Source organism: Oncorhynchus mykiss, chromosome 9 (assembly GCF_013265735.2).
Source record: "Oncorhynchus mykiss isolate Arlee chromosome 9, USDA_OmykA_1.1, whole genome shotgun sequence".
NCBI classification, from domain to species: domain Eukaryota; kingdom Metazoa; phylum Chordata; class Actinopteri; order Salmoniformes; family Salmonidae; genus Oncorhynchus; species Oncorhynchus mykiss.
Genome location: NC_048573.1, coordinates 76,574,806 through 76,601,175, shown reverse-complemented (window position 1 = coordinate 76,601,175; position 26,370 = coordinate 76,574,806). Strand labels below are relative to the sequence as shown.

The window sequence follows — 26,370 nt, the reverse complement described above, 5'->3', positions numbered from 1 at the left end:
GTCAGTTTAAAACCATATACAGTGCATTTGGAAAGTATTCAGACCCCTTCCCTTTCTCCACATTTTGTTAAGTTACAGCCTTATTCTGAAATGGATTAACTAAAATGTTTTGCTCATCAATCTACACACAATACATTATAATGATAAAGCAAAAACAGGTTTTTAGAAATGTTTGCTAATTTAAAAAATAAAAAAAAAACAGAAATACCTTACTTAAAAAAGTATTCAGACCCTTTGCTATGAGACTTGAAATTAAGCTCAGGTGCATCCTGTTTCCATTGATCATCCTTGAGATGTTTTGACAACTTTGAGTCCACCTAACTTCAATTGAAAGTCCCCAAGAACACAGTCGCCTCCATCATTCTTAAAAGGAAGAAGTTTGGAACCACCAAGACTCTTCCTAGATCTGGCCACCCGGCCAAACTGAGCAATTGAGGGATAAGGGCCTTGGTCAGGCAGGTGACCAAGAACCCGATGGTCATTCTGACAGAGCTCCAGAGATCCTCTGTGGCGATGTGAGAAACTTCCAGAAGAACAACCATCTCTGCAGCACTCCACCAATCAGGCCTTTTGGTAGAGTGACCAGATGGAAGCCACTCCTCTGTAAAAAGGCACGACAGCAAGAAACAAGATTATCTGGTCTGATGAAACCAAGATTGAACTCTTTGGCCTGAATGCCAAGCGTCACATCTGGAGGAAACCTGGCACCGTCCATACGGTGAAGCATGGTGGTGGCAGCATCATGCTGTGGAGATGTTTTTCAGCGTCAGGGACTGGGAGACTAGTCAGGATCGAGGGAAAGATGAACGAAGCAAAGTACAGAGATATCTTTTATGAAAACCTGCTCCAGAGTGCTCAGGACCTCAGACTGGGGTGAAGGTTCACCTTCCAATGAGACAATGACCATAAGCACACAGCCAAGACAACGCAGGCTTTGGGGAAAAGTCTCTGAATGTCCTTGAGTGGTCCAGCCAGAGCCCGGACTTGAACCCGATCAAACATCTCTGAAGAGACCTGAAAATAGCTGTGCATCGACGCTCCCCATCCAACCTGACAGAGCTTGAGAGGATCTGCAGAGAAGAATGGGAGAAACTCCCCAAATACAGGTGTGCCAAGCTTCTAGCAACATACCCAAGAAGACACAAGGCTGTAATCGCTGCCAAAGGTGCTTCAACAAAGTACTGAGTAAAGGGTCTGAATAATTTATTTTGAATACATTTGCGAAAATGTCTAAAAACCTGTTTTTGTTTTGTCATTATGGGATATTGTGTATAGATGGACGAGGGGCAAAAAACAATGTAATACATTTTAGAATAAGGCTGCAACATAACACAATGTGGAAAAAGTCAAAACAAATGTATTTGTCACGTACACATGGTTAGCAGATGTTAATGGTCACATACACCTGGTTAGCAGATGTTATTGGTCACATACACCTGGTTAGCAGATGTTATTGGTCACATACACCTGGTTAGCAGATGTTATTGGTCACATACACATGGTTAGCAGATGTTAATGCGAGTGAAGCGAAATGCTTGTGCTTCTAGTTCCGACAATGCAGTAATAACCAACAAGTAATCTAGCTAACAATTCCAAAACTACTACCTTATACACACAAGTGTAAAGGAATGAAAAGTCTGAATCAATTCAGAAAGTACTGTATTTATAGCTGTCGTGTAGTTTGTGGTGTATTTATAGTTGTTGTGTAGTTTGTGGTGTATTTATAGTTGTTGTGTAGTTTGTAATGTATTTATAGCTGTCGTGTAGTTGGTAATGTATTTATAGCTGTCGTGTAGTTTGTGGTGTATTTATAGCTGTTGTGTAGTTTGTAATGTATTTATAGCTGTCGTGTAGTTTGTATATTTTTGTTTTATTGATGTCATTTGTTCTGTTCTCAGGGCACCATTGTAAATTAGGGCAGTGGTCTCAATTGGGTTCCCCTGAATAAATACAAGTTCATTAAAAAAAAACAAGACCTGTCAGTCAGTCTCCTTGATAAAGAGGCAGACCTCAGCGATAAATGGAAGTGATGATATTATGTAGTTACAACAATATGTAGCAAAGTTGAGGTCACAGTTCAGACTTCTTGTTACATTAGAACAGATACATTATAGAAGAAGTCCGTTTACACAAGACAGAGACGACTGAAAGTACAGAAGACTGTTTCACAAGACTCTGTGGTTACATGTAGATACATTTCCATTGAGAGAAATAACAGCTCATGACTCACTCACTGGGAAGCACCTGGATCTGAACTAAAGAAATCCAACACACTAAACACACAGGGGATTTGTCTACCTTACACCCTAACCCTCTTCTGTAAACACCATCTTTCTCAAAGTGGATCCTTGATTGATTCAGTCACTGGGAAGCCCCTGGACCGAGACAAGGAGATGGCAGAATATAAACTCATCAGTGGCCCGTGGTTCTGAACTCATCAGTGGCCCGTGGTTCTGAACTCATCAGTAGCCCGTGGTTCTGAACTCATCAGTGACCCGTGGTTCTGAACTCATCAGTGGCCCGTGGTTCTGAACTCATCAGTAACCCGTGGTTCTGAACTCATCAGTAACCCGTGGTTCTGAACTCATCAGTAACCCGTGGTTTTGAACTCATCAGTGGCCCGTGGTTCTGAACTCATCAATGGCCCGTGGTTCTGAACTCATCAGTAACCCGTGGTTCTGAACTCATCAGTAACCCGTGGTTTTGAACTCATCAGTGGCCCGTGGTTCTGAACTCATCAGTGGCCCGTGGTTTTGAAGTCAACAGTAACCCGTGGTTCTGAACTCATCAGTAACCCGTGGTTTTGAACTCATCAGTGGCCCGTGGTTCTGAACTCATCAGTGGCGCGTGGTTCTGAAGTCATCAGTAACACATGGTTCTGAAGTCATCAGTAACACATGGTTCTGAACTCATCAGTAGCCCGTGATTCTGTGTAACCCACATCCATACCCACAAATGCAGTCAGAACCGGAACTAGCCACCTCGTCAGCAAAACATTTTAAGCGGTTCCCCCTCTTGGTAGCAGAGAGAATTTTTGTTAATTTGGTACCGTAATCTACACATTTTGCCATGGGTCATAGATAACATGTTGCAGTTTTAAAGCACGTTTCCTGCAATTATACACATTTGTGCCCCGATTCTTGAAGCTGGGCCTAAGACAAATTTTCCAACTTTTTTTTTTTCGTCATCTAAATGTATTTCTTTGCAGAAACGCCTTTTTGAGCATGTGGACTTTCATGTGCCTTGATAACAAACCTGTACGCAATCTGTAAATATACAATCAAACGTGAAAATCACAAAGCTGTTTAGACACAAGAGAATATACAGAATGTCGGCTAGCCATGATTGGTTGAGATAATAAGGGGGGCTGGGACATTCACGAGAAAGTCCGTTCTGTCACTCAAGGCTTCTCTGTCCAATAGCACATCCGGCTCTCTGCTTAACGCAGACATTTGAAAGATCCATAACTCATATGTTCGTCATGGAAAGAGTAGCTACAGCTTTCAATTGTTTAAAAAATATATATTATCTTAATAAGTCAGTTAAGAACAATTTCTTATTTACAATGACGGCCTAGGAACAGTGGGTTAACTGCCTTGTTCAGAGGCAGAACAACAGTTTTTTTTCCTTGTCAGCCTCGGGGGATTCGATCTAGCAAACTTTTGGTTAATTTGTCCAACGCTCTAACCACTAGGCTACCCTGCCGCAACAGTGTAACCAGCTAGCTAGTCAGTAGCATGCAGTTAATGTTATAGGCAGCTAGCTAGTCAGTAGCATACAGTTAATGTTATAGCCAGCTAGCTAGTCAGTAGCATGCAGTTAATGTTATAGCCAGCTAGCTAGTCGGTAGCATACAGTTAATGTTATAGCTAGCTAGCTAGTCAGTAGCATGCAGTTAATGTTATAGCCAGCTAGCTAGTCAGTAGCATGCAGTTCATGTTATAGCTAGCTAGCTAGTCAGTAGCATGCAGTTAATGTTATAGCTAGCTAGCCAGTAGCATGCAGTTAATGTTATAGCCAGCTAGCTAGTCAGTAGCATGCAGTTAATGTTATAGCCAGCTAGCTAGTCAGTAGCATACAATTAATGTTATAGCCAGCTAGCTAGTCAGTAGCATACAGTTCATGTTATAGCCAGCTAGCTAGTCAGTAGCATGCAGTTCATGTTATAGCCAGCTAGCTAGTCAGTAGCATACAGTTAATGTTATAGCCAGCTAGCTAGTCAGTAGCATGCAGTTAATGTTATAGCCAGCTAGCTAGTCAGTAGCATGCAGTTAATGTTATAGCCAGCTAGCTAGCCAGTTGCATTCTGCTGTTAATATTGATTGTGAATGTGCTAAACCATGCATGATACGATACTAATCGTTGTCAGTTTGTCATGTTTAACTAGCTACTGAAAATAGCAACTGTTGTGTGAATGATAATCAGTTAGCAAGCTAATCAAACTAGTCACCTCCCTGACCAAGGCCCTTCTCCCCCGATGGCCCAGTTTGGCCGGGTGACCAGCTCTAGGAAGAGTCTTGGTAATTTCAAACTTCTTCCATTTAAGAATGATGGAGGCCACTGTGTTCATGGGGATCTTCAATGATGCAGAATTTTGCCTCGACACAATCCTGTCTCGGAGCTCAACGGACAATTCCTTCGACCTCATGGCTTGGTTTTTGTTCTGACATTCACTGTCAACTGTGAGACCTTATATAGACAGGTGTGTGTGCCTTTCCAAATCACGTCCAATCAGTTGAATTTACCACAGGTGGACTCCAAATCAAGTTGTAGAAACATATCAAGGACGATGAATGGAAACAGGATGCACCGGAGCTCAATTTCTCGAAAACCTGTTTTCGCTTTCAATTGTGGGGTATTGTGTGTAGATTGATGAGGAAATAAAAGTATTTCATCCATTTTAGAACAAGGCTGTGACGTAACAAAATGTGGAAACAGTCAAGAGGTCTGAAAACTTTACGAATAATATATATATTAATTATTATTATTATTATTTATTTATTTTATCCAAGGGACTACAAAAAGGGGAGTTGCCCATTCCTCCACTAAACAGTCAGAAATTCCCACAAGATCCTGCTTGGCCTTGCGGAAACATTTACTATGTAAGGTTGTGTGAGTCTTTAAAGCACTGGGACGGCTCTGAACTAAACCAAACAACAGGGGGATATGTCTCCCCTACATCCTAACCCCCCCGTCCCCCGTCCCCCGTCCCCCGTCCCCCCAGTAAACATCATCTTCCTAAGGGCGGTACCAAATGCTGCCCAGTCACTCACTGGGAAGCCCCTGGATAGAGGAGACAAGGGGATCAGAATTACAAATTCACGTTACCCAACAGGGAGGGATTTCCCAGTCAGAATTTCCCACAACATGATCACACTTGAAATACCATGACTATCTAAAGGTTTTGTGTGAGTCTAAGTTAAAGATCAACATTAATATCTAAAGTTGTGAAAGTAAGATACTGCCGTAACCTTCAACAAACGAACACAACCTCTCCCCAGTGGAAGTGAAGATATCTCATATTTGGTTATATACTGTTCGTGATTCTAATACTATACACACATTCATGCTGAGTCACTGGTGAATACACTGTGGAAACTCCCAGGGTACTGACTGAGACTGGAAATCACAGCAGTAACCTGATGCCCAGCTTCACACACATACATGCACACAAACACAGAGAGAAAGAGAGAGAGAAAGAGACAGACAGCAAGAGACAGACAGACAGACAGACAGACAGACAGACAGACAGACAGACAGACAGACAGACAGACAGAGAGCGAGAGAGGGAGGGAGGGAGACAATGAGAGACATACAGCGAGAGACAGACAGACAGAGAGAGAGAGAGGGGGGAGAGACAGACAGACAGACAGACAAACAGCGAGAGACAGACAGACAGAGAGCGAGAGGGGGGAGAGAGAGGGGGGGAGACAGTGAGAGACAGACAGACATGTAGAGAGAGAGGGGGAGAGTGAGGGACAGACAGACAGAGAGAGAGAGAGGGGGGAGAGACAGAAAGAGAGTGACAGACAGACAGAGAGAGGGGGGAGAGACAGACAGAGACAGACAGTTCAGCCTCTCGCCCAGCAAGGCATGCACAGACACGCTACAGTTCTACAAAATGGACAGAGGGGAAAGAAACGAGAGAAAGGACAGAGATGAATGTGGTGTCTGGTCTCACATAGAACAGTGTGTGTGTGCGTGTGCGTGTGTGTGTGTGTGTGTGTATTCACCTCAGAGTGATGGGCTGGCTTTACAGCTGGTAGAAGGTATCAGAGTCTGAAGAGAGGATGCTCTTGACCTCGATGTCCGCCTCTATCCCTGACTCAGGTAGGAGGGGCTCCAAACTGGAAACACATACAACTACAGGTCAGTAACATACAACTACAGGTCAGTAATATACAACTACAGGTCAGTAACATACAACTACAGGTCAGTAACATACAACTACAGGTCAGTAACACACAACTACAGGCCAGTAACATACAAGTCAGTAACATACAACTACAGGTCAGTAATATACAGGTCAGTAACACACAACTACAGATAAGGTCAGTAACATACAACTACAGGTCAGTAATATACAACTACAGATCAGTAACATACAGATCAGTAACATACAACTACAGGTCAGTAACATACAGGTTAGTAACATACAACTACAGGTCAGTAACATACAACTACAGATCAGGTCAGTAACATACAACTACAGGTCATTAACATACAGGTCAGTAACATACAACTACAGGTCAGTAACATACAACTACAGATCAGGTCAGTAACATACAACTAAAGATCAGTAACATACAACTACAGGTCAGTAACATACAACTACAGGTCAGTAATATACAACTACAGGTCAGTAATATACAACTACAGATCAGTAACATACAACTACAGGTCAGTAACATACAACTACAGGTCAGGTCAGTAACATACAACTACAGGTCAGTAACATACAACTACAGGTCAGTAACACACAACTACAGGTCAGTAACATACAGGTCAGTAACATACAACTACAGGTCAGTAACATACAACTACAGATCAGGTCAGTAACATACAACTACAGGTCAGTAACATACAACTACAGGTCAGTAACATACAACTACAGGTCAGTAACATACAACTACAGGTCAGGTCAGTAATATACAACTACAGGTCAGTAACATACAACTACAGGTCAGGTCAGTAATATACAACTACAGATCAGTAACATACAACTAGAGATCAGTAACATACAACTACAGGTCAGTAACATACAACTAAAGGTCAGGTCAGTAACATACAACTACAGGTCAGTAATATACAACTACATATCAGTAACATACAACTACAGATCAGTAACATACAACTACAGGTCAGTAACATACAACTACAGGTCAGTAACATACAACTACAGGTCAGGTCAGTAATATACAACTACAGGTCAGTAACATACAACTACAGGTCAGTAACACACAACTACAGGTCAGGTCAGTAACACACAACTACAGGTCAGGTCAGTAACGCACAACTACAGGTCAGTAACATACAACTACAGGTCAGTAATATACAACTACAGATTAGTAACATAGAACTACAGGTCAGTAATATACAACTACAGGTCAGTAACATACAACTACAGATCAGTAACATACAACTACAGGTCAGTAACACACAACTACAGGTCGGTAATATACAACTACAGGTCAGGTCAGTAACATACAGGTCAGTAACATACAACTACAGGTCAGTAACATACAACTACAGGTCAGTAATATACAGATCAGTAACATACAACTACAGGTCAGTAACACACAACTACAGGTCAGTAATATACAACTACAGGTCAGGTCAGTAACATACAGGTCAGTAACATACAACTACAGGTCAGTAACACACAACTACAGGTCAGTAACATACAACTACAGATCAGGTCAGTAACATACAACTACAGGTCATTAACATACAACTACAGGTCAGTAACACACAACTACAGGTCAGTAACATACAACTACAGGTCAGTAAAATACAACTACAGATCAGTAATATACAACTACAGGTCAGTAATATACAACTACAGGTCAGTAATATACAACTACAGGTCAGGTCAGTAACACACAACTACAGGTCAGTAACACACAACTACAGGTCAGTAACATACAACTACAGGTCAGTAATATACAACTACAGGTCAAGTCAGTAACACACAACTACAGGTTAGTAACATACAACTACAGATCAGTAACATACAACTACAGGTCAGTAACATACAACTACAGGTCAGTAATTAACAACTACAGGTCAGTAACATACAACTACAGATCAGTAACATACAACTACAGGTCAGTAACATACAACTACAAATCAGTAACATACAACTACAGGTCAGTAACATACAACTACAGGTCAGTAATATACAACTACAGATCAGTAACATACAACTAAAGGTCAGTAACATACAACTAAAGGTCAGTAACATACAACTACAGGTCAGGTCAGTAACACACAACTACAGGTCAGTAACATACAACTACAGGTCAGGTCAGTAACACACAACTACAGGTCAGTAACATACAACTACAGGTCAGTAACATACAACTAAAGGTCAGTAACATACAACTACAGGTCAGGTCAGTAACACACAACTACAGGTCAGTAACATACAACTACAGGTCAGTAATATACAACTACATGTCAGTAACATACAACTACAGATCAGTAACATACAACTACAGGTCAGTAACATACAACTACAGGTCAGTAATTAACAACTACAGGTCAGTAACATACAACTACAGATCAGTAACATACAACTACAGGTCAGTAACATACAACTACAAATCAGTAACATACAGCTACAGGTCAGTAACATACAACTACAGGTCAGTAATATACAACTACAGATCAGTAACATACAACTAAAGGTCAGTAACATACAACTACAGGTCAGGTCAGTAACACACAACTACAGGTCAGTAACATACAACTACAGGTCAGTAACATACAACTAAAGGTCAGTAACATACAACTACAGGTCAGGTCAGTAACACACAACTACAGGTCAGTAACATACAACTACAGGTCAGTAACATACAACTACAGGTCAGGTCAGTAACACACAACTACAGGTCAGTAACATACAACTACAGGTCAGTAATATACAACTACAGGTCAGTAACATACAACTACAGGTCAGTAACATACAACTACAGGTCAGGTCAGTAACACACAACTAAAGGTCAGTAACATACAACTACAGGTCAGTAACACACAACTACAGATCAGTAATATACAACTACAGGTCAGTAAAATACAACTACAGATCAGTAACATACAACTACAGGTCAGTAATTAACAACTACAGGTCAGTAACATACAACTACAGATCAGTAACATACAACTACAGGTCAGTAACATACAACTACAGATCAGTAACATACAACTACAGGTCAGTAACACACAACTACAGGTCAGGTCAGTAACACACAACTACAGGTCAGTAACATACAACTACAGGTCAGTAATATACAACTATAGGTCAGTAACATACAACTACAGGTCAGTAATATACAACTACAGATCAGTAACATACAACTACAGGTCAGTAACATACAACTAAAGGTCAGTAACATACAACTACAGGTCAGGTCAGTAACACACAACTACAGGTCAGTAACATACAACTACAGGTCAGTAATATACAACTACATGTCAGTAACATACAACTACAGATCAGTAACATACAACTACAGGTCAGGTCAGTAACATACAACTACAGGTCAGTAACATACAACTACAGGTCAGTAACATACAACTACAGGTCAGGTCAGTAACACACAACTACAGGTCAGTAACATACAACTACAGGTCAGTAAAACACAACTACAGATCAGTAATATACAACTACAGGTCAGTAAAATACAACTACAGATCAGTAACATACAACTACAGATCAGTAATATACAACTACAGGTCAGTAATATACAACTACAGGTCAGGTCAGTAACACACAACTACAGGTCAGTAACACACAACTACAGGTCAGTAACACACAACTACAGGTCAGTAACATACAACTACAGGTCAGTAACATACAACTACAGGTCAGTAATATACAACTACAGGTCAGTAACATACAACTACAGGTCAGTAATATACAACAACAGGTCAGTAACATACAACTACAGATCAGTAACATACAACTACAGGTCAGTAACATACAACTACAGGTCAGGTCAGTAACATACAACTACAGGTCAGTAACATACAACTACAGGTCAGTAATATACAACTACAGGTCAGTAACATACAACTACAGGTCAGTAACATACAACTACAGGTCAGTAACATACAACTACAGATCAGTAACATACAACTACAGGTCAGTAATATACAACTACAGGTCAGTAACATACAACTACAGATCAGTAACATACAACTACAGGTCAGTAACATACAACTACAGATCAGTAACATACAACTACAGGTCAGTAACATACAACTACAGGTCAGTAATATACAACTACAGGTCAGTAACATTCAACTACAGATCAGTAACATACAACTAAAGGTCAGTAACATACAACTACAGATCAGTAACATACAACTACAGGTCAGTAACATACAACTACAGGTCAGTAATATACAACTACAGGTCAGTAACATACAACTACAGGTCAGGTCAGTAACATACAACTACAGGTCAGTAACATACAACTACAGATCAGTAACATACAATTACAGATCACTAACATTACAGATCACTAACATACAACTACAGGTCAGGTCAGTAATATACAACTACAGGTCAGTAACATACAATTACAGATCACTAACATTACAGATCACTAACATACAACTACAGGTCAGGTCAGTAACATACAACTACAGGTCAGTAACATACAACTACCGGTCAGTAACATACAACTACAGGTCAGGTCAGTAACATACAACTACAGGTCAGTAACATACAACTACAGATCAGTAACATACAATTACAGATCACTAACATTACAGATCACTAACATACAACTACAGGTCAGGTCAGTAACATACAACTACAGGTCAGTAACATACAGGTCAGTAATATACAACTACAGGTCAGTAACATACAATTACAGATCACTAACATTACAGATCACTAACATACAACTACAGGTCAGGTAAGTAACATACAACTACAGGTCAGTAACATTCAACTACAGGTCAGGTCAGTAACACACAACTACAGGTCAGTAACATACAACTACAGGTCAGTAATATACAACTACAGGTCAGTAACACACAACTACAGGTCAGTAACATACAACTACAGGTCAGGTCAGTAACATACAACTACAGGTCAGTAACATACAACTACAGGTCAAGTCAGTAACATACAACTACAGGTCAGTAACATACAACTACAGATTAGTAACATACAACTACAGGTCAGTAACATACAACTACAGATCAGTAACATACAACTACAGGTCAGCAATATACAACTACAGGTCAGTAACATACAACTACAGATCAGTAACATACAACTACAGGTCAGTAACATACAACTACAGGTCAGTAACATACAACTACAGATCAGTAACATACAACTACAGGTCAGTAACATACAACTACAGATCAGTAACATACAACTACAGGTCAGTAACATACAACTACAGGTCAGTAATATACAACTACAGGTCAGTAACATACAACTACAGATCAGTAACATACAACTACAGATCAGTAACATACAACTACCGGTCAGTAACATACAACTACAGGTCAGGTCAGTAACATACAGGTCAGTAATATACAACTACAGATCAGTAACATACAATTACAGATCACTAACATTACAGATCACTAACATACAACTACAGGTCAGGTCAGTAACATACAACTACAGGTCAGTAACATACAGGTCAGTAATATACAACTACAGGTCAGTAACATACAATTACAGATCACTAACATTACAGATCACTAACATACAACTACAGGTCAGGTCAGTAACACACAACTACAGGTCAGTAACATACAACTACAGGTCAGTAATATACAACTACATGTCAGTAACATACAACTACAGATCAGTAACATACAACTACAGGTCAGGTCAGTAACATACAACTACAGGTCAGTAACATACAACTACAGGTCAGTAACATACAACTACAGGTCAGGTCAGTAACACACAACTACAGGTCAGTAACATACAACTACAGGTCAGTAAAACACAACTACAGATCAGTAATATACAACTACAGGTCAGTAAAATACAACTACAGATCAGTAACATACAACTACAGATCAGTAATATACAACTACAGGTCAGTAATATACAACTACAGGTCAGGTCAGTAACACACAACTACAGGTCAGTAACACACAACTACAGGTCAGTAACACACAACTACAGGTCAGTAACATACAACTACAGGTCAGTAACATACAACTACAGGTCAGTAATATACAACTACAGGTCAGTAACATACAACTACAGGTCAGTAATATACAACAACAGGTCAGTAACATACAACTACAGATCAGTAACATACAACTACAGGTCAGTAACATACAACTACAGGTCAGGTCAGTAACATACAACTACAGGTCAGTAACATACAACTACAGGTCAGTAATATACAACTACAGGTCAGTAACATACAACTACAGGTCAGTAACATACAACTACAGGTCAGTAACATACAACTACAGATCAGTAACATACAACTACAGGTCAGTAATATACAACTACAGGTCAGTAACATACAACTACAGATCAGTAACATACAACTACAGGTCAGTAACATACAACTACAGATCAGTAACATACAACTACAGGTCAGTAACATACAACTACAGGTCAGTAATATACAACTACAGGTCAGTAACATTCAACTACAGATCAGTAACATACAACTAAAGGTCAGTAACATACAACTACAGATCAGTAACATACAACTACAGGTCAGTAACATACAACTACAGGTCAGTAATATACAACTACAGGTCAGTAACATACAACTACAGGTCAGGTCAGTAACATACAACTACAGGTCAGTAACATACAACTACAGATCAGTAACATACAATTACAGATCACTAACATTACAGATCACTAACATACAACTACAGGTCAGGTCAGTAATATACAACTACAGGTCAGTAACATACAATTACAGATCACTAACATTACAGATCACTAACATACAACTACAGGTCAGGTCAGTAACATACAACTACAGGTCAGTAACATACAACTACCGGTCAGTAACATACAACTACAGGTCAGGTCAGTAACATACAACTACAGGTCAGTAACATACAACTACAGATCAGTAACATACAATTACAGATCACTAACATTACAGATCACTAACATACAACTACAGGTCAGGTCAGTAACATACAACTACAGGTCAGTAACATACAGGTCAGTAATATACAACTACAGGTCAGTAACATACAATTACAGATCACTAACATTACAGATCACTAACATACAACTACAGGTCAGGTAAGTAACATACAACTACAGGTCAGTAACATTCAACTACAGGTCAGGTCAGTAACACACAACTACAGGTCAGTAACATACAACTACAGGTCAGTAATATACAACTACAGGTCAGTAACACACAACTACAGGTCAGTAACATACAACTACAGGTCAGGTCAGTAACATACAACTACAGGTCAGTAACATACAACTACAGGTCAAGTCAGTAACATACAACTACAGGTCAGTAACATACAACTACAGATTAGTAACATACAACTACAGGTCAGTAACATACAACTACAGATCAGTAACATACAACTACAGGTCAGCAATATACAACTACAGGTCAGTAACATACAACTACAGATCAGTAACATACAACTACAGGTCAGTAACATACAACTACAGGTCAGTAACATACAACTACAGATCAGTAACATACAACTACAGGTCAGTAACATACAACTACAGATCAGTAACATACAACTACAGGTCAGTAACATACAACTACAGGTCAGTAATATACAACTACAGGTCAGTAACATACAACTACAGATCAGTAACATACAACTACAGATCAGTAACATACAACTACCGGTCAGTAACATACAACTACAGGTCAGGTCAGTAACATACAGGTCAGTAATATACAACTACAGATCAGTAACATACAATTACAGATCACTAACATTACAGATCACTAACATACAACTACAGGTCAGGTCAGTAACATACAACTACAGGTCAGTAACATACAGGTCAGTAATATACAACTACAGGTCAGTAACATACAATTACAGATCACTAACATTACAGATCACTAACATACAACTACAGGTCAGGTCAGTAACATACAACTACAGGTCAGTAACATACAACTACAGGTCAGGTCAGTAACACACAACTACAGGTCAGTAACATACAACTACAGGTCAGTAATATACAACTACAGGTCAGTAACACACAACTACAGGTCAGTAACATACAACTACAGGTCAGGTCAGTAACATACAACTACAGGTCAAGTCAGTAACATACAACTACAGGTCAGTAACATACAACTACAGGTCAGTAACATACAACTACAGGTCAGTAATATACAACTACAGGTCAGTAACACACAACTACAGGTCAGTAATATACAACTACAGGTCAGGTCAGTAACATACAACTACAGGTCAGTAACACACAACTACAGGTCAGTAACATTTTTGCCAATTAGCGCAAAACTGTTGGAATCATGGAAATATAATTACTATTCTAATTATATAGTTAGAATATAATAGTGGGCATTTTGAATACAGTGTTGTTTGAGATGAACACGAAGGAAAATGCCAGGGAGGATTTATTGTGATGGTAGGAACTAAAGTGTTGATAAGTGTTTCCTAGGGGACCCTATAAGCTTTGGCTACATTGCATGTTTGCTCTTACTCAGTACAGTTATTAGCTAGCTAGCTAGCTATTAGCGGCTAACAATTAGCATCTCATAAGATTTAGGGCAACTTGCTAAGAAAAGACAAGACTAGCTGTTTGCTAATGTATGACACAAACTAATAGTGTCATTATAGAACGCTGGAGGATTTATACTAAGAAGCAAAGTGAAAACAGCATCGTTGTCATCAACATTGTTGTCATCAGCATCGTTGCATGTGCTGCATTGACCAGGCAGAGACTGAACGCAAGTGTGTGGTTGAGGAACATCAAATGCGCGCGCTCCTTGGCTGACAGGGGGCGTGGTTAGGTCTGTGTGGAAAGTGGCACCGAGAGAAAGCGCTATAGAAGGTAAAGTTAAAACCCAAACCGGTCCCTGCATCAACACCGGTATATCATAAAATATGGTATACCATCCACCCTTAAACTCAGCTCAGAGTTCAACTTACTTGTGTTATGAGTTGTAATAGTAGAATGGCGGCACAAAGTGCAATTAATTGGGTATTGAACGGGCATTTGTCCCATTATGTCATTCGCTGACAGACCTTAGAGAGCTATTTATAACCAGTCAGGAATGTCCAGTTGATTAACGACTGGCCATATTAGCTAGCTGGGTAAATTAGGCTTACCAGCTTTCTACATCTTAGATACCATGGCCAGATTACATGCCCAGGGGCCTCGACTCGACCCCCCCCCCCCCCCCCCCCCCAGGGGGCCCTCATTGATTTTGTTGAGTCACTCAGGTATCAGATGAACACACAGGAAATTAGCTTTAAAATTGCCAAACGTTCTCTCCGCAGACAAGAGGTGTGTTAACAGTTTGGGTTCGCCATGTGGGGATTTGTTACTGTTGCCTTTAAATGACAATATCCAACAGGACCCTTGTGTGACCGGACCCTCTAAAATAGTAGCAGAGTACCCCTGTATAGTAGATGATAGTATAGTACCCCTGTATAATAGATAGTATAGTACCCCTGTATAATAGATGATAGTAGAGTACACACAGTATAATAGACGATAGTATAGTACCCCTGTATATTAGATGATAGTATAATACCCCTGTATAATAGATGATAGTATAGTACCCCTGTATAATAGATGATAGTATAGTACCCCTCTATAATAGATAGTGTAGTACCCCTGTATATTAGATGATAGTATATTACCCCTGTATATTAGATGATAGTAGAGTACCCCTGTATATTAGATGATAGTAGATTACCCCTGTATATTAGATGATAGTATAGTACCCCTGTATAATAGATGATAGTATAGTACCCCTCTATAATAGATAGTGTAGTACCCCTGTATATTAGATGATAGTATATTACCCCTGTATATTAGATGATAGTAGAGTACCCCTGTATATTAGATGATAGTAGATTACCCCTGTATATTAGATGATAGTATAGTACCCCTGTATATTAGATGATAGTATAGTACCCCTGTATATTAGATGATAGTAGATTACCCCTGTATATTAGATGATAGTAGATTACCCCTGTATATTAGATGATAGTATATTACCCCTGTATATTAGATGATAGTAGATTACCCCTGTATATTAGATGATAGTATAGTACCCCTGTATATTAGATGATAGTAGATTACCCCTGTATATTAGATGATAGTAGATTACCCCTGTATATTAGATGATAGTATAGTACCCCTGTATATTAGATGATAGTAGATTACCCCTGTATATTAGATGTGTTTTTTAAATAAAGTTTTAGTCAACCATGATGAGTCTAGAGGAGTAGTTCTTAGATGAGCACAAGTTAAGTTAATTAATTTAGATGCCTTCAGAATTAGGTTCTTATTCTCTAACACCCCCCTTTACCCCACTTGGCCTTCTCCTTACAGAAACGGGTAAACAGCTCAAATTGGGAAAAAGTCTGATTTAATTTGATAATAATTGCATCATTTCATTTGAAATATTGTTATTTTCAGTGTTGTGTTTAACTCAGGCCTTTTGATTCGGGGAGCAATGTTTAAAAAAATATAAGAAATATTGATTTGTTTATAACTTTTGGGGGACTTTGAAAACGGTTATGGTAAAAAGATTTTGGTGAAAATGTTGGTAAAATGCATAATATCTGATGAAAAGCATAAGAATAATTGTGAAATAGATAAGTACAGATCCTATTCTCAGTTACTCAAGAGGAAGTTTCGTGAGAAAAACCCATTTAGCTGTTAAATGGGCTAGTAGTAGATGTTACTGTTACATGTACAACATGCCTCACATGATAATACAATATACTGTATTCTGAAGACAGTATATTGTAACATGTACCAATTTGCATGGTTACTAATGGAATACAACTACCGTAGCTAGAACATATGAATAGAGCAGGTGGTCCTTCGGTATCTGGATCCAGAAACTCAGCCGGGATCAGCACACCAGACAGCTACAGAATGTAAACAGTGAAGCCTCACCAAGTTGCCATGGTTCTCCAATTACCAGACGAATGAAACGCAACGACAGAAACCACACACCAACTCATAGTCTTTATAGCCGTTATGATATGGAAATAATAATGTCCTACTCACCGATAAATAAATCAAAGAATAGCTTTAGCTTTTAGGAGAAAGACAACTGATATCCCGTGTTAGCCTGGAACCGAGCGATGGGAATCCATGTCGGTCCTTGGTGGGGAAAAAAGCCAATATCCTCAGAATTCGATCCAAAAAAACGTTGCAGTTTACGCAGAAATCAATATGACGAACAACAATTACTTTGTCAAAAACAATAAATGTCCTCGTTTTATAATGTTGTAGAACAGGAAGCCAGGTTGACAGCTCAAAAGAGGAGGCTCCTGCCCCGCTCACCGGTTCAACCGAGAAAATAAATGGAACGTCATCAACATTCAACTATTTCCCGTTGAAATAAAAAATATCAAAAAAAATCAAGCCTCAGCGATCAAACGATAATTATAAACGAAATCAAAGAATGACGATCATACACTAGAAACCTTGTTAAATCGTTTTAGCTGCGTAGGCTACAGCCCCGAGAGAGAGACATCCGAAGAGTTACAAAAAAATAGGACGCTTGTAAACTAAAGCCATTATTATCGCCACACGAGGGAGTAGTCACGCACCTTTCTGTCAAATGAAACTTTGTACCATTGGCGGTGTCCGAATACCCATTCTAGCGTACTACATACTTAAACTGCATACTATTTGCTAATCACCGCGTACTATTTAGCAGGTACGATTTAGTTAAACATATGCAGTATGCAACCGCCTCAACGCAGTAGCGGCTCCTGATTGGCTGGGTAGGTGGGGTGGGTTAACAGACATGCTTCACATTAACCAGCCTGGCACCCAGCCTGGCAACCAGCCTAGCAACCAACCTGACAACCAGCCTGACAATAGCTTGACAATCAGCCTGACAACCAGCCTGACAATAGCTCATTTCCATTGTGATTAATTCCTCTCGACTCTGAATAGAACAGGAATGGAGTTATAGAACTACTCAGGCCCCCTTCAAAGTTCCTTAATTTTGTGGCTAGAGTCAAATACTTTCTGTGGCACACATCAGAGTCAAATACTTTCTCTAGAACAAACTTCAGGTCAGAATAGGCAACCGAAATTAATAATTAATGTATGTGTGTTATATTAAATATAGAGGAGGGAGTAAAATGTAGGAAAGCAATAAACATTTCAGAACTACTAGTCGAATAAGACATGGGAAAGATAAACGAATTTTGGCAAAGAGATTTATTTATAGACTTAATACACTTGAAACAAATAGCCAAACCGAAAAGTGCAGACATTACTAGTGCCCCCCCCCCGCGATTAAAGGACACAAATAAAAAATGATTTATGTTACGAAACTCAGTGAAATGTAGGCTAAACTGACAACGGAGTGAAGAGCAGAAAACTCAACAAGCAAGCAAGTCGCAGCAATGAAGAATTGAGTGCGGGGGGGGGGGGGGGGGGGGGGGGGGGTTCGGCACAACAACAACGAGCCCCCGACCATCCGCGTCTTAATCTTTTTTTGCCGGTGCTGGTTTTGCACACGGCTATATCGGTCCGAGAATCTTTTTGCCAGTGTTGTCTCTGCAGATGGCTATATCGGTCCTCTAATACAGGACTATTAAAGGCCCGGTGCACTACTTTTGTGAAAAGATAATTAGTTATTTATTTTTTTATTATTAATCAAATAAAATCGGATTTTTCAGCGGCTATGTACTTAGCCTACATTTGAACACGACCGCAGAAGCTACGGGCATCTTCCCAATTACTGCAAGTAGCCTAGTTATGTTGTTTGGCTTGTTGAAGAGAACTAGGGCCTATCACTTGCAGCCCACCTCTTCCAAAATGCATTGTGGAAAAATATGCATCCGAATTCTACTAGATGAAGAGGTGGAATCTATATAACAGCTTGGTATTCAAGTCATACTGTAACGGTTTTCCTCCTGGGAAGGAGAAGCGGACCAAAACGCAGCGTGGTTAGGGTTAAACATCTTTAATCAAGACGAATACCAGGAAAAACACTACAAATATACAAAACAATAAATGTGAAAACCAAAACAGTCCTGTGTGGTGAAACAGACACAGAAACAACCACCCACAAAACAGGCTACCTAAACATGGTTCCCAATCAGAGACAACGACTAACACCTGCCTCTGATTGAGAAACCATATCAGGCCCAAACATAGAAATAGACAAACCCAGACACACAACATAGAATGCCCACCCGGCTCACGTCCTGACCAACACTAAAACAAGGAAAACACACAAGAACTATGGTCAGAACGTGACACATACTTGTTTTTTTCGAAAAAAAAGTCGCATACTATGAAACATTCTATTTTCGCATAGTGAGAATGTATCATGTGCGATTTCTTTGTTTTACTTCCATTCGTTAATTTCGGCAGCACGTTCCCATATCTAACTGATCAGCTGCTGTCAAAACCAAAATGAGTATGACACCCGGGCATTTAAAGTATATATATATATATATTTTTTAAATTTAACGAGGCAAGTCAGTTTAAGAACAAATTCTTATTTACAATGACGGTCTACATCAGTTAAAACCTAACCAGGGCAACGCTGGGCCAATTGTACGCTGTCCTATGGGACTCCCGATACAGCCCGGGATCAAACCAGGGTCTGTAGTGATGCCTCTAGCACTGTGATGCAGTGCCTTAGACCGCTAAGTATAGGCCTACTCGATTTTCAAAATGTCCTATACTATTAAATTATTTTTGTTGTTTTTGCATACTCCAATGGCCTACTATTAGGATGCAAGTATGGGTATTGGGACAAGACCACTGTAACAGTAGTGTGGAGAGCATTGTAGTGGAAAGATTGTAACAATATATAACAGGACAGTAGGCAGGGGAGACATTGTACCAATGTTCACTCATCAAGTATGCAAAATATTACCAAATGGAGCTTATAGTCTTGTTTGAATTGATTCCAAAGAAACAAAACAATTAATTCATGAATTATTTTAGGTATAAACCTGAGGGCTATAGAAGTAGGGTCGGGGAGTTAGCGTGGTAGCTTTGGTCAACTTTGAGTTCAACTCAAGATAACTGGTCATACAAAAGTGGCTCACCTTTTAGCCAGGTACATTTCTATGGCAACGAATCCATGAGTTGAGGACCAATGAAATGACAGCTGTGAGTTGAGGACCAATGAAATGACAGCTGTGAGTTGAGGACCAATGAAATCAGATTTCCCCCCTCTTGCAATGATTGCATCATCATCCCCTTCATTAGAGGAAGAAGACTGACTTAATTTTTTGTTTTTTTTTGTGTGTTAAAAAATGGTCATATTAAAATATATCACATTACACATTTAGTAATGGCAAAATGCATTTTAAACTTCTTGCAATGTAACACTTTTGTATGTATGGTTATGCATTGATAAGCACAACAAAGACGGCATTAATAAGTAATCAAATAAAGACGCCACTTCTAAAATACTATTTTACACCTTAGCCTGCCGAATTTAAAAGATAACCACCCGTGGATTGATGTTTCAGTATTCTTATAAGAGACATTACTGTGCAGCCGTAATTCATTGATCTGGCCAAGGCTTTCGACTCTGTCAATCACCGCATTCTTATCGGCAAACTCAACAGCCTTGGTTTCTCAAATGATTGCCTCGCCTGGTTCACCAACTACTTCTCTGATAGAGTTCAGTGTGTCCAATCGGAAGGTCTGTTGTCCGGACCTCTGGCAGTCTCTATGGGGGTGCCACAGGGTTAAATTCTCGGGCCGACTCTCTTCTCTGTATACATCAATGATGTCGCTCTTGCTGCTGGTGAGTCTCTGATCCACCTCTACGCAGACGACACCATTCTGTATACTTCTGGCCCTTCTTTGGACACTGTGTTAACAACCCTCCAGGCAAGCTTCAATGCCATACAACTCTCCTTCCGTGGCCTCCAATTGCTCTTAAATACAAGTAAAACTAAATGCATGCTCTTCAACCGATCGCTACCTGTACCTACCCGCCTGTCCAACATTACTACTCTGGACGGCTCTGACTTAGAATACGTGGACAACTACAAATACTTAGGTGTCTGGTTAGACTGTAAACTCTCCTTCCAGACTCACATTAAGCATTTCCAATCCAAAGTTAAATCTAGAATCGGCTTCCTATTTCGCAACAAAGCCTCCTTCACTCATGCTGCCAAACATACCCTTGTTAAACTGACTATCCTACCGATCCTTGACTTCGGCGATGTCATTTACAAAATAGCCCCCAACACTACTCAGCAAATTGGATGCAGTCTATCACAGTGCCATCTGTTTTGTCACCAAAGCCATTTATACTACCCACCACTGCGACCTGTACGCTCTCGCTGGCTGGTCCTTGCTTCATACATGTCGCCAAATCCACTGGCTACAGGTCATCTACAAGTCTCTGCTAGGTAAAGCCCCGCCTTATCTCAGCTCACTGGTCACCATAGCAGCACCCACTCGTAGCACACGCTCCAGCAGGTATATCTCACTGGTCACTCCCAAAGCCAATTCCTCCTTTGGTCGCCTTTCCTTCCAGTTCTCTGCTGCCAATGACTGGAACGAACTGCAAAAATCACTGAAGCTGGAGACTCATATCTCTCTCACTAGCTTTAACCACCAGCTGTCAGAGCAGCTCACAGATCACTGCACCTGTACATAGCCCATCTGTAAACTGCCCATCCAACTACCTCATCCCCATACTGTATTTATTTATCTTGCTCCTTTGCATCCCAATATCTCTACTTGCACATTCATCTTCTGCACATCTACCGTTCCAGTGTTTAATTGCTATATTGTAATTACTTCGCCACCATGGCCTATTTATTGCCTTTAACTCCCTTATCCTACCTCATTTGCACTCACTGTATATAGAAGTTGTTTTCTTTTTTTCTACTGTATTATTGACTGTATGTTTTGTTTATTCCATGTGTAACTCTATGCTTTAACTTGTCCCAGGTCGCAGTTGTAAATGAGAACTTGTTCTCAACTAGCCTCCCTGGTTAAATAAAGGTGAAATTAAAAATAAATAAAAATTCTTCACAATAAAGAATTCTGCATTTGACTAGCCATGTGCGCAACCTGGTCTCAGAGCATTTTAGAATCAAATCAAATCAAATGTTATTAGTCACATACGTTGAATACAACCTTACAGTGAAATGCTTACTTACATTTTGAATTATTCTAAACGTAAACCCTACACACTCCATTTAGTATGATATGTTACGTTTCGTATGGTATGTGTTAATTTATGGCTGTCCATGATCCATTTCGTACGATATGTTACATTTCGTATGGCATGTGTTAATTTATGGCTGTCCATCATCCATTTCGTACGATATGTTACGTTTCGTATGGTATGTGTTAATTTATGGCCGTCCATCATCCATTTCGTACGATATGTTACGTTTCGTATGGTATGTGTTAATTTATGGCTGTCCATCATCCATTTCGTACGATATGTTACGTTTCGTATGGTATGTGTTAATTTATGGCCGTCCATCATCCATTTAGTATGATATGTTACCAATTCCAATTTGTTGTGGCTAACGTTAGCTAGGCTAGGGGTCATTTTTTTTTTTTTTAGGGTTAGGAATTAGGTTAAAAGGTTAAGTTTAAGGCAGTGTTTCCCAAACTCGGTCCCCAAGGGGGGGCACAGTTTGGTTTTTGCCCTAGCACTACACAACTTATTCAAATAATCAAAGCGTGATGATTTAGTTATATATTTGAATCAGCTGTGAACTGCTAGGACAAATACCAAAACGTGTACGCAAGGGGTCCCCAGGACCGAGTTTGGGAAACACTGGGTTAGGGGAAGGGTTAGCTAACATGCTAAGTAGTTACAAAGTAGCTAAAAATGTAGTAAGTAGTTAAATATATAACGGTACGGATTATAGACATATGCTAAATTACCTGAGGGGTATCCTACCAAAGTTACTAATTAGCTAAATTTGTCAGTGATGAGAGTCGAACACGCAATCTTTGGGTTGCTAGACGTTCGCGTTATACCACCCTCCTTTCGTTTTTGCCTTAAGTTACCTTCTGTCTTATCTAACCATACCAAACGTAACATATCATACTAATTTGAATGTCCTTGCATTTACATTTACTATGCTACGTCTAGTCTGTGATACCAGGCTGATGTGGAACATTCACACGCGGTTACCCAGCCTGCAGGGGGATGAGAAATATCTACCGTCGTAGTCGGCTACGGATGAAGCCTGAGCAGGAACGTGAAGCTAACTTAAACTGGCTAGCTTCATAAAACCCAGAGTAGATCTAGCTTGTTTTGTAGGATACACCTCAGATAATTGAGCTATGTCTGTAATCCGTACCATTATATAAAACGATACCACAAAAACTACAGGCCTACGACGGCATTAAGAGAAGGAGAAAACAACGTTTTTAAAACCAGCTGCTAGTGCTTGTAGTCCGCGGTCAACATTCCAGAGGGGATCGAATAATGTCGGAATAGTCCAACATCCTCTAATATGGGAATATGTGCTTAATAACAACGTCATGGGTCCTGGGCAAAATAAGTGCACTATAAAACGAACAGGGTAACATTTGGGACGTCGCTTAGTTTACAGGAAGCCACGGCCATTAAAAAAAAAAGTAGCTGAAGGGGAGAATTCTGTTAAATCATTTCCACTCAGATACAAGGTCCACATGCATGGCAGGCATGCAAGCAACACACACACACACACACACACACAGACACAACCAGGAGGTGAGAGTGGGGACAGCAGCTGTGGAGACTAAAAGTATAACAACCGACCGGGGATTTAAAACCCATTTAAACCATAAAATACAGTTTGGTTTACCTTCAAGAAGTGTTACAATTTAACTGGTCAATTACACCCAATGTTATAGCTCAGTAAAGTAGATCAAATTTGATTTGTCACATGCTTACTTACAAGCCCTTAACCAACAATGCATTTCAAGAAATAAGAGTTAAAACAATATTTACTAAATAAAATAATTCTAATCAATCTAAAAATTAACACAATACATGTACATAACAATAACAGGGATATATACAGGGGGAACCTGGAACAGAGTCAATGTGGAGGCTATATACAGGGGGTACCGGTACAGAGTCAATGTGGAGGCTATATACAGGGGGTACCGGTACAGAGTCAATGTGGAGGCTATATACAGGGGCTACCGGTACAGAGTCAATGTGGAGGCTATATACATGGGGTACCGGTACAGAGTCAATGTGGAGGCTATATACAGGGGCTACCGGTACAGAGTCAATGTGGAGGCTATATACAGGGGCTACCGGTACAGAGTCAATGTGGAGGCTATATACAGGGGGTACCGGTACAGAGTCAATGTGGAGGCTATATACAGGGTACTGGTACAGAGTCAATGTGGAGGCTATATACAGGGGGTACCGGTACAGAGTCAATGTGGAGGCTATATACAGGGGGTACCGGTACAGAGTCAATGTGGAGGCTATATACAGGGGGTACCGGTACAGAGTCAATGTGGAGGCTATATACAGGGGCTACCGGTACAGAGTCAATGTGGAGGCTATATACAGGGGGTACCGGTACAGAGTCAATGTGGAGGCTATATACAGGGTACTGGTACAGAGTCAATGTGGAGGCTATATACAGGGGGTACCGGTACAGAGTCAATGTGGAGGCTATATACAGGGGGTACCGGTACAGAGTCAATGTGGAGACTATATACAGGGGGTACCGGTACAGAGTCAATGTGGAGGCTATATACAGGAGGTACTGGTACAGAGTCAATGTGGAGGCTATATACAGGGGGTACCGGTACAGAGTCAATGTGGAGGCTATATACAGGGGGTACCGGTACAGAGTCAATGTGGAGGCTATATACAGGGGGTACCGGTACAGAGTCAATGTGGAGGCTATATACAGGGGGTACCGGTACAGAGTCAATGTGGAGGCTATATACAGGGGGTACCGGTACAGAGTCAATGTGGAGGCTATATACAGGGGGTACCGGTACTGAGTCAATGTGGAGGCTATATACAGGGTGTACCGGTACAGAGTCAATGTGGAGGCTATATACAGGGGTACCGGTACTGAGTTAATTATGGAGGCTATATACTGGGTATTACGGTACAGAGTCAATGTGGAGGCTATATACAGGGTATTACGGTACAGAGTCAATGTGGAGGCTATATACAGGGTACTGGTACAGAGTCAATGTGGAGGCTATATACAGGGGTACCGGTACTGAGTCAATGTGGAGGCTATATACAGGGTGTACCTGGAACAGAGTCAATGTGGAGGCTATATACAGGGTATTACGGTACAGAGTCAATGTGGAGGCTATATACAGGGTATTACGGTACAGAGTCAATGTGGAGGCTATATACAGGGTGTACCTGGAACAGAGTCAATGTGGAGGCTATATACAGGGGGTACCGGTACAGAGTCAATGTGGAGGCTATATACAGGGTACTGGTACAGAGTCAATGTGGAGGCTATATACAGGGGGTACCTGTACAGAGTCAATGTGGAGGTTATATACAGGGGGTACCGGTACTGAGTCAATGCGGAGGCTATATACAGGGGGTACCAGTACAGAGTCAATGTGGAGACTATATACAGGGGGTACCGGTACAGAGTCAATGTGGAGGCTATATACAGGGGGTACCAGCACAGAGTCAATGTGGGTGTACAGGTTAATCGAGGTAATTTGTAAAGTGGCTATGCATAGATAATAAACAGCGAGTAGCAGCGGTCTAAAACAAAGTCCACGATCAGCTCCTTTGTCTTGCACACATTGAGGGAGAGGTTGTTGTCCTGGCACTGTCTCATCGTTGTCGGTGATCAGGCCTACCACTGTTGTGTCGTTTGCAAACTTAATGATGGGGCTGGAGTCGTGCCTGGCCACGCAGTCATGGGTGAACAGGAAGTACAGGATTAAGCATGCACCCCTGAGGGGCCCCAGTGTTGAGGATCAGCGTCACAGTTGTGTGGTTGCCTACCCTTACC

The 26,370-nt window shown here is 40.5% G+C and overlaps 1 protein-coding gene across 5 annotated transcripts in view; it reads right to left on the bottom strand.

Annotated features, from left to right (window-relative positions):
• The window catches only part of LOC110531290 (transcription factor E3), a 45,271-nt gene extending 27,121 nt beyond the window's left edge, over positions 1-18,150 (bottom strand). For 2 of the 5 annotated variants that reach the window (XR_005053397.1, XM_036989081.1), the window contains exons 1-2: positions 17,456-18,144; positions 6,234-6,347 (exon numbers count right to left, since the gene is read on the bottom strand). The gene's annotated coding sequence lies outside the window, so the exon portion shown is untranslated. Of the gene's footprint in view, positions 1-6,233; positions 6,348-17,455 lie in introns of all 5 variants that reach the window. The other 3 variants (XM_036989083.1, XM_036989082.1, XM_036989084.1) reach the window with 2 other exon arrangements.
• Between the last annotated feature and the right edge of the window lie 8,220 nt (positions 18,151-26,370).